Source organism: Chrysochloris asiatica, unplaced genomic scaffold, assembly GCF_000296735.1.
Source record: "Chrysochloris asiatica unplaced genomic scaffold, ChrAsi1.0 scaffold00013, whole genome shotgun sequence".
NCBI classification, from domain to species: Eukaryota; Metazoa; Chordata; class Mammalia; order Afrosoricida; family Chrysochloridae; genus Chrysochloris; species Chrysochloris asiatica.
Window position 1 is genome coordinate 2,083,517 of NW_006408531.1, and position 12,447 is coordinate 2,095,963.

The 12,447-nt window shown below is 42.5% G+C and overlaps 1 non-coding gene and 1 pseudogene across 1 annotated transcript; both read right to left on the reverse strand.

The window, feature by feature from the left end:
* The window catches only part of LOC102820829, a 28,268-nt pseudogene extending 17,838 nt beyond the window's left edge, over window positions 1-10,430 (reverse strand).
* On the reverse strand, window positions 6,143-6,225 carry TRNAL-UAA. The gene has a single exon. It is a non-coding gene; the product is annotated as a tRNA-Leu (tRNA).
* Window positions 10,431-12,447: the final 2,017 nt, after the last annotated feature.

Genomic DNA, 12,447 nt, shown 5'->3' on the forward strand with positions numbered 1-12,447 from the left:
CTCACCACTGGACCAATAAACAACATTCTTATCAATGGAGAAAAGATTGAAGTTGTCAAGGACTTCATTCTTATTGGATCAACTATCAGCACCCACAGAAGCAGCAGTGAAGAAATCAAACAACGTACTGCATTAGGCAAATCTGCTGCACAAGACCTTTTTAAAGGATGTCAGCTTGAGGACTAAGGATGCACCTGACCCAAGCCATGGTATTTTCAGTAATCTCATATGCATGCAAAAGCTGAACAGTGAATAAGGAAGACTGTAGAAGAATTGATGCTTTTGAGTTATGGTATTGGAGGAGAATATTGAAAGTGCCATGGGCTGCCAAAAGAACCAACAGAGTGCAGCCAGAGTGCTCCTTGGAGGCCAAGATGGCCAAACTTCCTCTCTCATACTTTGGACATATTGTCAGGAAGGCCCAGTCACTGGAGAAGAATATCATGTTTAGTAAGGTGGAGGGTAAGAGATAAAGAGGAGGATTCCCAGCAAGATGGATTGGCAACATGGCAGCATCAATGGGCTCAAGCATAAAAACAATTGTGAGGTTGGATATGAGTTGGTACTGACTCGATGGCACCTAACAACAACAACAACAATACAATGGAAATGCTATGTAAATAGCACTTTAACCTTTGAGGAATTTTTTTTTTTTTTTTCCCCTTAAATATTTTTGATCCAAGGTTGATTGAATCCAGGGATGTGGATTGCTCAGATTCAGAAGGCCAAGTGTAGGAGGGGGCTTCTAAGAGTTTGTGGGGAAGTTTCATGATCTTTTAATTCCATTTCCCACAAACTTTTGAAGCCCCTGTGTATATGTAATTTTGAGTAAAAAACAAAAACAAAACCCATAACTTTTAAATACACTAAATAAAATTGTTCTTTATTCCCACACACTTTTGAAGGCTCTGTGCATACACAACTTTGAGGGAAAGGAAATATAACTTTTAAATTCACTAAATAAAATTGTTTCTGGTTGTATCTGCCAAGTAGAAAATGTATAATCTGTGTCCATCAAAGGAGACTATGAATGTAAAAATGTTTAAAAAATGAAGAGTAGGCTATCTATGAAAGTTAAGATTCATTCCTCTTACAGTATTGTTCTGTTATACTTCCCACAACATATGACTCCAGAAAAGGGAAGAGAACTCAGAGTTACGAAACTCCTAATTCTGTGAGAACATTACAGCTCCTTCATACTCACAACCACTCTGGGACAGTTAACACATCTGTAAGATCTGACCACAAAACCTGAGTTATTTCTCATGAGTCACATGGCGATTTGAACTTTTTATGTAAAATCATATCCTTAATGTTTTCTGTATTAAATTAAAATTCACTTAAAGAATCTTCCCAATCAGAGGCAATCAGTGATAAAACATTGAGTATGTAAGAGCTCTGGTAGCGTAGTGGTTATGAATCGCGCTGTGAACCGCAAGGTCAGCAGTTCCAAACTACCAGCTGTTCCGCGGGAGAAAGATAAGGCTTTCTGCTCCCATAAAGACTTACAGCCTCGGAAACCCTGTACAGGGTCGCTATGAGTCAGAACTGACTGCACGGCCCATAACAACAACAACAACAAAAGCTCGCAGCCTGATTAGTAACCACTACGCTACCAGAGAAAAGATTCCATCTAAACTGGTATGTGAAGATTGTAGCTAAGTAGACCATATATATTGATCAATGGGAAACTTGTGATTCAATGTCTTTTCCTTGGCTCTCCCCCACTCCTTTGTTCAGTTCCTAACAAAAGCTGACATCTTGGGGCCCAGTCATGGGTTTTGCTCCTTTAGTACCTTAGGCATAATTTCTGTTTTCCTATTATAAACGTTGGAGTACTGGTGTAGTGCTGTGGGTTAATGCACTGGACTGCAAAGTTGGTTTGAACAGTAAGGTCTGTGATTTAAGCTCACTAGCTACTCCTTGGAAACCCTATACCAGGTCGCTATGAGTCGGAACTGACTTGACGGCACTTAACAACAACAACATAATAAATATTATAATATAAACGTTGGAGCCCTGGTAGTGATGTGATTACGTGTAGGGACTGCTAACCAGAAGTAACTTCAGCTGCTCCATGGGAAAAAGATGAAACTTTTGGCTCCTGTAAAGACTGACAAGCTTCTGCTACCCTGTACAGGGTCACTATGAATCAGAATCGACTCAATGGTACACAACCGCCACCACTACCATTATGTGCTTACCCTGTACAGACAGGGTTTCTGAGGCTGTTAATCATTCCCGGGAACACACAGCATCTTTCTCCCGCGGAACACCTGGTAATTTTGAACTGCTGACCTTAAGGTTCGCAGCCCAATTCGTAACCACTATACTATCAGAGTTCCTTTGAGCACCACCATTATAAATGTGTCTTATTAAATTAGTATCTCATAGTATCAGAGCCCCTTGAGGCAGAGGCTGGGTTATTTATCTGCACATCTCAGGTGTCTAATAGTGACTGGCTCATAGTCAGTAGTCAGATGCCGACAGGATGCTTATTTCAAACAAGTTTGACACTCTTGCTTTTTCTCTCTTCCCTTCCCTTCCTTCCTGAACAATTCAAGCCTAAAGCCATTAGTTGGATCTAAGCAAGCTAGATATATACTTTGGGGGTGGGGCTGAAGCAGGGGAGGGTACAAAGAATATAAAAAGCAGTTGCCATTGAGTCTGTTCTGTCTTATGGTGACCCCATATATGTCAGAGTAGAACTGTGCTCCATAGGATTTTTGATGACTGATGTTTCAGAAGCGGATTGCCAAGCCATTCTTCTGAGACACCTCTGGGTGGACTCAAACCTTCAACCTTTGGGTAGCTGCCAAGCACATTAACTGTTTGCATCACCTAGGGTCTTTGCAAGGGAATGAAAAGGGAAAAAAACTAGAACAAAGCTTGTAATGTTGGATTGGAATTGGAGATGTTGATGTGAACTCTGGAATATAAAAATAAATGGGTATCTGTTGTTGTTGTTAGGTGCTGTTGAGTCAGTTCTGAGTCAGAGCAACTCTATCTATAACAGAACGAAACTACACAGTCCTGTACCGTCCGCACCACTGTTGTTATGTTTGAGCCTCTTGTTGCCACTGTGCCAATCCATTTCATTGAGGGTCTTCCTCTTTTTCTCTGAACCTCCACTTTACCAAGCATGACATACTTTTCCAGGGATTGTCCTTCCTGACAACATGTCCAAAGTATGAGAGATGAAGTCGATTGCAAGAAGCAATCCAGCTGTATTTCCAAATAGATACATAGGTATACATAGGTAGATAAACCTAGATGTATGTTGTTGTTGTTAAGTGCCTTCGAGTTGGTTCTGACCCATAGCGACCCTGAACAGGGTTTCCGAGGCTGTAAATCTTTACGGGAGCAGAAAGCCTCCTCTTTATCCTGCGGAGCAGCTGGTAGTTTCAAACTGCTGACCTTTCGGTTCGCAGCCCGATTCATAACCACTACGCTACCAGAGCTCCTTAGATGTATATGTGCATACATGTATTTTCTAATTCTGTTCACTGAGAGGATATAGGAACAGCAGTACCTTAAAGGCAATGAGCTGATCTAGCACTGAGATCTTGGCTTCTAAATACCATTCTCCAGTAAAAGGCACCAGAAATCTTTGGAAAATGGTAGATTCTAAGGTCAAGGAAAGGAGCTCTGGTAGCTTAGTGGTTATGAATTGGGCTGTGAACCACAAGGTCAGCAGTTCGAAACTACCAACTGTTCCACGGGATGAAGCTTTCTGCTCCCATAAAGATTTATAGCCTCAGAAACACTGTTCAGGGTCGCTATGGGTACACTGTACAGAGTCAGAATCGACTCCACGGTACTTAACAACAACAAGGTCAAGGAGGCCAGGTGGTGCTGTAGGATAAGCACTGGACTGCTAACTGTAAGGTCAGCAGTTCAAACCCACCAGTCGCCCTGCAGGCGAACTATGGGTCTTTTTACTCCTATAAAGTTTTACAGCCTTAGAAACCCTGCGAAGAGTGGGTATGAGTCGGCAAGGACTTGAGCAATGGCAGTGAGTTTGGAGTTTTAGAAGGGTCAAGGAAAATGTCAGGTGAGCCTGGAATATCTTGTCCTAGAAGATAAAGAAGGGAGAAGCAATGATGAAGACATATTAAAAATTCGTTTGAAGAGACTACTTTGGTCAAATCAGGGACATGCTGAGCATCAACATAAATAAGGTTAGGATTGGATTGTAACCATCAATTCAAATAGTATACTATGCAGTTATGTTTTGGTGTTAAGTGCCATGGAGTTGCTTTAGACTATGGTCCCCTGCATACTTACAGATTTACATTGCTTCAAAACACTTCCCCACAAACTATGGATTGAGTTATTGTTGTTGTTGAGTACCATCGAGTTGGTCCCAACCCTAACGATCCTGTATAGGGGATAAAAAGTTAGTCTACAATGGAGAAGCCTAGCAAAACCACTTAACCAAGTGAATTCAGTTAACATCAGTAACAGAAAGCATCAAAATCATGCTTACCTGAGAGGATAGGATGAGTCCACAGCATCACTTCTTAATAGTCCTGGTAATGTGAATTTAATCCTGAGATAACATGTTATTATTATTACTACGTGTTGTTAAGTTGTTGCGACTCATAGAGACCCTACCCACAGCAGAACGAAACAGTGCCCGGTCCTGCACTATCCTCACAATTGCATTTACCACTGAGCACGTGAGGGAACATGTTGTTGTTGTTAGATGCCATTGAACTGGTACCCAATCATAGCAACTCATAGAGACTCATTGTGACTCACAGAGACCCTACGCACAACAGAACGAAACACTGCCCGGTCCTGGGCCAACCTCACAATTATTGCCACACTTGAGCCCATTGATGCTGCCACTTTGCCAATCTATCTGGGGGTTTTCCTTTTTCTCTGACCCGCCACCTTACCAAACATGATATCCTTCTCCAGCGACTGGTACCTCCTGACAATATGTCCGAAGTATGAGAGATGATGTTTGGCCATCCTGGCCTCCAAGGAGCACTCTGTCTGCACTTCTTCCAACACAGATCTGTTGGCTCTTTTGGCAGCCCATGGCACTTTAAATATTCTTCTCCAACTCCATAACTCAAATGCATCACTTCTTTTACGGTCTTCCTTATTTACTGTCCAGATTTCGCATGCATATGAGGTTATTCAAAATACCATGGCTTGGGTCCTCAAGCACCTTAGTCCTCAAGCTGACATCTTTGCTCTTCAACACTTTAAAAAAGTCTTGTGCAGCAGATTTGATGCTGCTTCCTTGATATCAAAGAAAGACTGAGGAATTGTACTAGCCTGAAGAAGTTAAAGGAGCCATGACAAGTAAATGCATCGCATCCGTCTCAACAGAACTTCTTTGTCTTTTTACTCTAAAGGACATAATTGCGGCAACTAAGGAAATTTACAGTCAGTTCAAACCCACCCGCTGCTCCACGGCAACCCTATACAGGATCATATGAGCCGGAACCGATGCCATGGCACTTAACAGCTGTATCAAAGTTTATTTCTGGATATTTCTGGGTTTTTATGTGGGAGCATTTAGTTGCTGTCTTTCTCTTAAATGGTTCAAAAGTACAAAGTTCTTTGCACGGTGTTTGCTGTTTTCCCCAAGTTCTAGATTGCTTTGATATTAAAACTAAATATCAAAAATAAGAAAGAGAAAAGAGAAATAAGAAAGAGAGAGAAAAACTGGACGACAGCTGTATTCTCAAATTCTTAGCTGAATGCAAATTTAAGAATCCATCTTAGAAACTTAGAAACTGTGATATATCCAGTCTCCTCCTTCAAGGAGTTGTGTGTACAAAATTAACTTATAGAGGAAAAAATGTAGAGATGTATTTTTAACTTAAGACGCAGTTTAAAACCCGCTGCGGTCTTACAGCGCCCTCCCGCGCCCCAGCCTCTCATCCGGAGCCAGGGCAGCCGAGCTTTCAGCCGGTTTGACACCAGGCCCGGGCCGCCTCCGCCGGAGACCGCCGCGCGTCCCCGCCGGAGAGCTCGCTGCGCAGTCTCCCCGGTGGAAAACGGAGATGCGTGTGGTGGGGGGTGGCGCCCCTTCAAATCAGAAGACTACAATTCCGGAGTTCAGGGTGTAATGTGTTCTGTAAAATATATTAAAAGAAAAATAAATAAGAAAATAACCATCTACCAGGAGTGGGGTTCGAACCCACGCGGACATATGTCCATTGGATCTTAAGTCCAACGCCTTAACCACTCGGCCATCCTGGTACAGGCGCTCATTCTCCTCTCCGCTCTTCCTACAAGCTTTATTCTACCGTCCGCTTTGCTCCCTCCTTCAAGAATGCGGAAGATTTTTTCCCACCGCTCTTTCCTATCCCCCAGCTCGAGTTGCTGCGGCCTCGCAGCCGTTGCCTCCGTTTGCCGCCGCCGCCGCCGCCGCCGCCGTCCCATCGCAGCTTATTGTTACTGCCGCCCCGCCGCTGAAGCGAAGGCCCGGGTTTAACAGAGCCCAAGCGCTTTCCGCCGGGGCTGCGAGGACGCTAGGTGGTGCGCTGAAGACAGAACTGCAGCCCAAACAGCTCTGCTTTCAGTTTCGTTGAGTGCAGGCGCCGGAAACAAACACAGTGTGTTCCTGAGTGTAAGTGTAAGTGCTGGAGGCACCTGGGTAGAGCTAGTGCAGGGAAATAGCCGAGAGGACATCATTTAGTTTGTTTTATTCTAAATTGTTGTTAAGTGCTGGGGAGTCAGTTCCTACTCAAAGCGACAAAGGTACATACAACAAAACGAAACACTCGGGTCCTACACCAACCTCACGATCGTTTCTGTGCTTGAACCCTTGTTGAAGGTCTTCCTGTTTTTACTGACCCTCTGGCTCCGTAAGATAAGCACTCCGCCTCAAGGTCTGTTTGAACAGCTAGGTGATGGTTCAAACTAACCAGCCGCTCCTTGGAAACCCTATACAGTCTCAAAACCGACGTAACGACACTTAACAACATCAACGACTCTAGGGACTGGCCCCTCCTCCAAACATGTCCAAAATAAATGCTCCTTATAAGGAGCATTCTGTGTGTACTTCCTTCTTCCAAGACAGATTTATTCTTTTTTCTATCAGTATTCTTATCAACACCATAATTCAAAGGCATCCATTCTTTGGTCTTCCTTATTCATTGCTCAACTTTCACATGCATATGAGGCGATTGAAAATACCAAAGGTTAGGTCAGGTTGAAATGGGACCGTGAGAAACTGAGGGCCCTAGGAAAGTTTTAGCTTGGCCAAAGTAAAATAAGATCTGGACAGTCATAACAGTTTAAAATTAGTATTCTTCTCTTACTACATGCCATAGTCCATTACTACCCCATAGCTCATCTGTTTTTTACAGACATTACTGACTTCTGTTGTTGTTGTTAAGTGCCATCAAGTCAGTTCCAACTCACAGTGACCGGACATAGGGTTTCCGAGAAGCGGCTGGTGAGTTTGAACCACTGACCTTGAGGCTGAAACCGACCTTAGGGTGTAGTGCTTCAGTGCTTGTCCTACAACGATAATCCCCACTGCCAGGACAAGCTCAGGAAGAGAAACAGCTGCACGTTTCTTGTGAAGGCTACTAATAACCACCGCTGGGAAAAAAACTAACAAGTGATGATAGCGGCCCTGCTACAAGGTTTCTGAGGCCATAACTCTTTACAGGAGCAGAAAGCCTCATCTTTCTCCTGCGGAGCTGGTGGTAGTTTCAAACTGCTGATCTTGAAGTTAGCAGCCCGACTCGTAACTACCATGCTATCAGAGCTCCTCGTTGTCGTTCCGTTTCTAGGGATACTCAATAAATGCGTTGCTCTTTGCTCTGAGTCTTGTCTCTGAATATTGGCCCCATCATCGGTAAGTGGTAAAGAACTGTTTCTCCAGTTACATGGTGCACTTTACTCCTCAGTGGCCTACTTTTCTACTTTGCATGCGTTTTCTTAGCAAGTCTCTTGGAAGGAAGCTTTGTAGAAGTGGGAGACTCGGTTGCGTAGTGTCTTATGATAGTTGCAGGTTTCATGCCCACAGCACCCGCCTTGGTTGTGATGCAGTGGCCTCTTTGTTTCTACAACCCAACCATGAACTTAGATGTTCTATTCTCTTATCTTAATGTGTTCCTCAAAACTCTCCTTACTTTCTTTGCACATTAGTCAGTTCATCCTGTCATCCTTGTTTTGTTATGAGTCAGAATTGACTGATTGGCACATAACTATAAATGCCATCTACTGTAGCAACCCAGTATAGGGTTTCTTAAGAGCAGCTACTGAGCTTGAAACGTCGACCTTGTGGTTCAAACCAACTTTGCTATCCAGCGCGCAGCATTAACCCACAGCGCCACACCAGGACTTTCCATTATAAAGTCTCTCCAGTGTTTTAAAAGGTGAGAATGTGAGATGTCTTCCAAGCAGGGGGCAATATTCTGGCTTGGGTGCAGCTGCACAGCAAAGCTGTCTACTCACGCTGACGTTACTACTGGCCTTGAGTGAAGCTGTGGTTGTGTGTTGATTCCTTGTCAAACCAACCAAAGAAAGCTGCTGGAATCAACCAGTGTCTATGTTCTCTCTACAAAAGTTTGAAAATTTTCACCACAATCACTTGACTCATCGCTACCCCATGTGTGTTGGAATAGAGTTGCGAAAGCTTCCTAGGGTTTTCAGTGACTGATTTTTCAACTGTAGATTGCCAGGTGTGTCTTCTGAACCTCCAACCTTTTATAGCTGAGCGTATTAACTATTTGCACTGTATTGTTGTTGTTGTTAAGTGCCATTGAGTCGATTCCGACCCATAACGACCCTGTATAGGGTTTCCGAGGAGCAGCTGGTAAACTTGAAGAGCCGACCTTGAGGTTCAAAAGGCTTTGCAGTCTGGCGCATTAACCTACAGTGCCACTCCAGGGCTCCATTTACACTATATGTTGGTGTTGGTGTTAAGTGCTGTCGAGTCATTTGCATTATATAGTGGCTCGTATTATCACCATAAGGAGCTCTGGTAGCACAGTGGGTACAAATTGGGCTGCTAACCTCAGGGTCAGCAGTTCGAAACTACCAGCTTTTCAGCAGGAGAAAGATGAGGCTTTCTGCTCCGGTAAGGATTTACAACCTCGGAAACCCTGTGCAGGGTCTCTATGAGTGGGAACCGACTCCACCGCACGTACCAACAACAACGTTATCAACATAAGGTAGTAAAACTGTGAAATGATATCACCTAAAATGCATGTGTAGACAGAGAGGAGAGGACCATATGTGAGTGTGTGAGCTAACTCATCTGATCCGCTAACTTGAAAAGCATCTGAGGTAGCATCATGTTGTTATGCACCATGCTCTGGGAAACAATCACTTCTCTCCCCTTTTTCTTAGCTGCTGTAACTACATCTGATGACTTGTTGCTGTGGGTGTGCAGGTGCAGCCTGTCAGCCATGCCCACATATGGTATGTGGGCCTTTGGCAAATTACAGCCTCTTCGGCCTGTCAAATCAATCAGATTTGTTGCTTCTATGAATTTGAATGCATGAATGTTTTCTTTTCTCTCTTTGCAATTAACTTTAAGGAGGTAACTTAGTTGCTTACTTGTTCCATGGCATAATTTTAATTCTGTGAGTTTTCATTTGAGGTATAAATCAAATTATCTTTGTTTTAGCACTTCCTGACAATTTTGGGGAGGGGGGGAACACATTAATTTTTTTTTTCTTTTATATGTATAACAAAGCCAGACCAGGCAATGAAACAACAGACTAAATTGAATTAATAGCATTTTTTTGTCCCAAGTTGTATCTATTGTTAAAATCTAAGGTAAAAAGACAATGAAGACAGACATGATATTTATATTTCCTGAAACTGTGAGAATAGGGAAACCAAAAATAGAATAAATTCATAGGTAAGACGATAAATGAAGGTTTTAAGTTATGAGAACTCAATAAAAACTTTACGTATATAAATTAGGAGAAGTTTATAAAATTTTCATTCCATTTGACATATTGAATTTAAGCCCCATCAAAATTATATCATAGAATATCACAATACATAATAATACTAAATTATACTCACAGGGCAAACACAGAGGTAAAAGGAAATCCTAGACCTTTTAGTTGTAAACATTGTCCCTGTTAACGTGATGGGCCAATCAAGTTCTTGTGTATTGTTTCTATTTGTTAGCCCACAGGTGAACATAGTATTGGTTCACAGGAGAGTCTATTTTTAGTATTTTTCACTTCCTCTATCTGGCCTGCTCAGTTGTATCCCTTATTCCTCTCTGCTCTTTTCCGAGAACAGGGGTCTCTTGCTTTCTGATCTACCTTCCATCGATGACCAGGTACTCTCCTTTCTTCCTTTCATTATTTTAATTTTATAACTCAAATTCATCACACTATAATGTTATTCATTCCAGTAATATTTATTTTCGTCTTCCTATCACTTACTGTGGAGAAGATTTTCTCCAACATTTCCACATACCCCATTGTGCTCTGCCAATGTCCATTTTTATTGTTTTTAAAATAAAAGTAACACACATGTACCAATTCAACATTTCCCCCTGTATGATTCAGTGAAACCAATTACATCAAGCATGTTGTGCAACCATTGCCAACACCCATTGTCATACTTCCCATGCCTGTAAACAGAAACACATGCTAGCTAAACAAACAGTCCCTTGTCCCCTTCCCTCCCAACCCTGTCCACATTCAGAGTGGTCTCAAGATCCAAAGTGATTATCAGTAAGAGGCAACTTTTTCCTAATATAGCTGTGGTTTCCTTTTGGAAATGAAAACATACTGCTAAGTCACTTCAGATACTGGTAGTAGGCAGTGTGAGGAATCAGAACGCTACAAGTGGTTCTTCTGATGAGGCATTAGTGGTGGAACTCTCGATTTCCATGCTGGAGACTAGGTTCAATTCCTGGCCAGTACTCCTTATACAACTCCACCCACCTTTTTGTGGAGGCTGGCATGTTGCCACTATATAGAACAGGTTTCAGTGGAGCATCAAGACTAGGACACACTAGAAAGAAAGACCTGGAGATTCACTTGTATTGGATTGGCCAGTGAAAACGTTATGATCTCATCAGAATATGGGGATGGGGCAGGGCCAGGTATGGTTTGGTTCCATTGTGTCTCAGGTCATTATAAATCTGGGCCACCACAGCAGCATCTAACAACAACTCTACTAATAAGTTATTGCATTAAAACAGGGCCTTATATAAGGCCCTATAAATCATTTGGTCTGGCCTTGCCAAGGCAACTGTAGTTCCAGCCATCACATTGTTGTTGTTGTTAAGTGCTGTTGAGTCAATTCCAACCCATAGCGACCCTGTATAGGGTTTCCAAGGAGCAGCTGGTGATCTTGAACCACTGACCTTACAGTTCAAATGATTTTGTAGTCTGGTGCATTAGCCCACAGCACCATACCAGGACTCCAGCCATCATCACATTACGGGAGAGTTAATTAAATGTTTGAAGAAATATTCTTGTTAGGTGCCATTGAGTCAGTACTGATTCATAGCTACCTTATGCACAGCAAAATGCAACACTCCCTGGTCCTGTGCCAACCTCAGAATCATTGCTACACTTGAGCCCACTGCTGCTGCCACTGTGCCAAGCCATCTTGTTGGGGTCTTCCTCTTTTTCACTGACCCTCCACGTTACCAATCATGATGTCCTTCTTCGTGGACCTTTCTGATAATAAGAGATGAGGTCTGGCCATCCAGGCTTCTAAGGAGCATTCAGGCTACTTCTTCCAACACAGATTTGTTTGTTCTTCTCGAAGTCCATGGTACTTTTAATATGCCCCTCCAACATCGTAACGCAAATGCATCAATTCTCCTATGGTCTTCTTTATTCATTGTCCAACTTTCACATGCATGTGAGGTTATTGAAAATACCATGGCTTGGGTCAGGAGCACTTTAGTCTTCTTACTGACATCTTTGCTTTTGACCAAATATGGTAGTGGTGGTGGTGTGCCATGGAGTTTGGTTCCAACTTACAGTGACGCTGCATAGGGTTTCCAAGGCTGTAAATCTTTACAGGAGTAGAAAGCCTCATCTTTCTTCCGCTTGACCAAATATAGCAGGTTAATTTTTAAGTTGATAATCTTGTATGACTCGTGGATGATGTTATAAATTTTGGTAGAAAAAAGATTCCCTATCCCTGCATTAAAGAAGAGGTACTTGCTTTCATTTCCCAGTTTACTTTCTCTTGGGTTAAGAGCATTCTTAAGAGAGTTTCACTTGGTAACATTTCTTGTTTGACAGGTTTCTTCTACAAACCAGATTACAAAATATGGATGGAGATTGTGAGGAAAAAATATGTTACCCCATCTGTGCCTTTTATTTTATTCCAGCGTAAACGCCAGGTTCAAGGTTAAAGAATGAACTAAGCATTCTTACCCCAAGAGAAGTTCTTTTCTCCGTCACGTGGAGGCTAAAAAATTTCTTTCATCTTTAATAGGCTGCAATATTTATTGCTATTTATTGGAGAGTC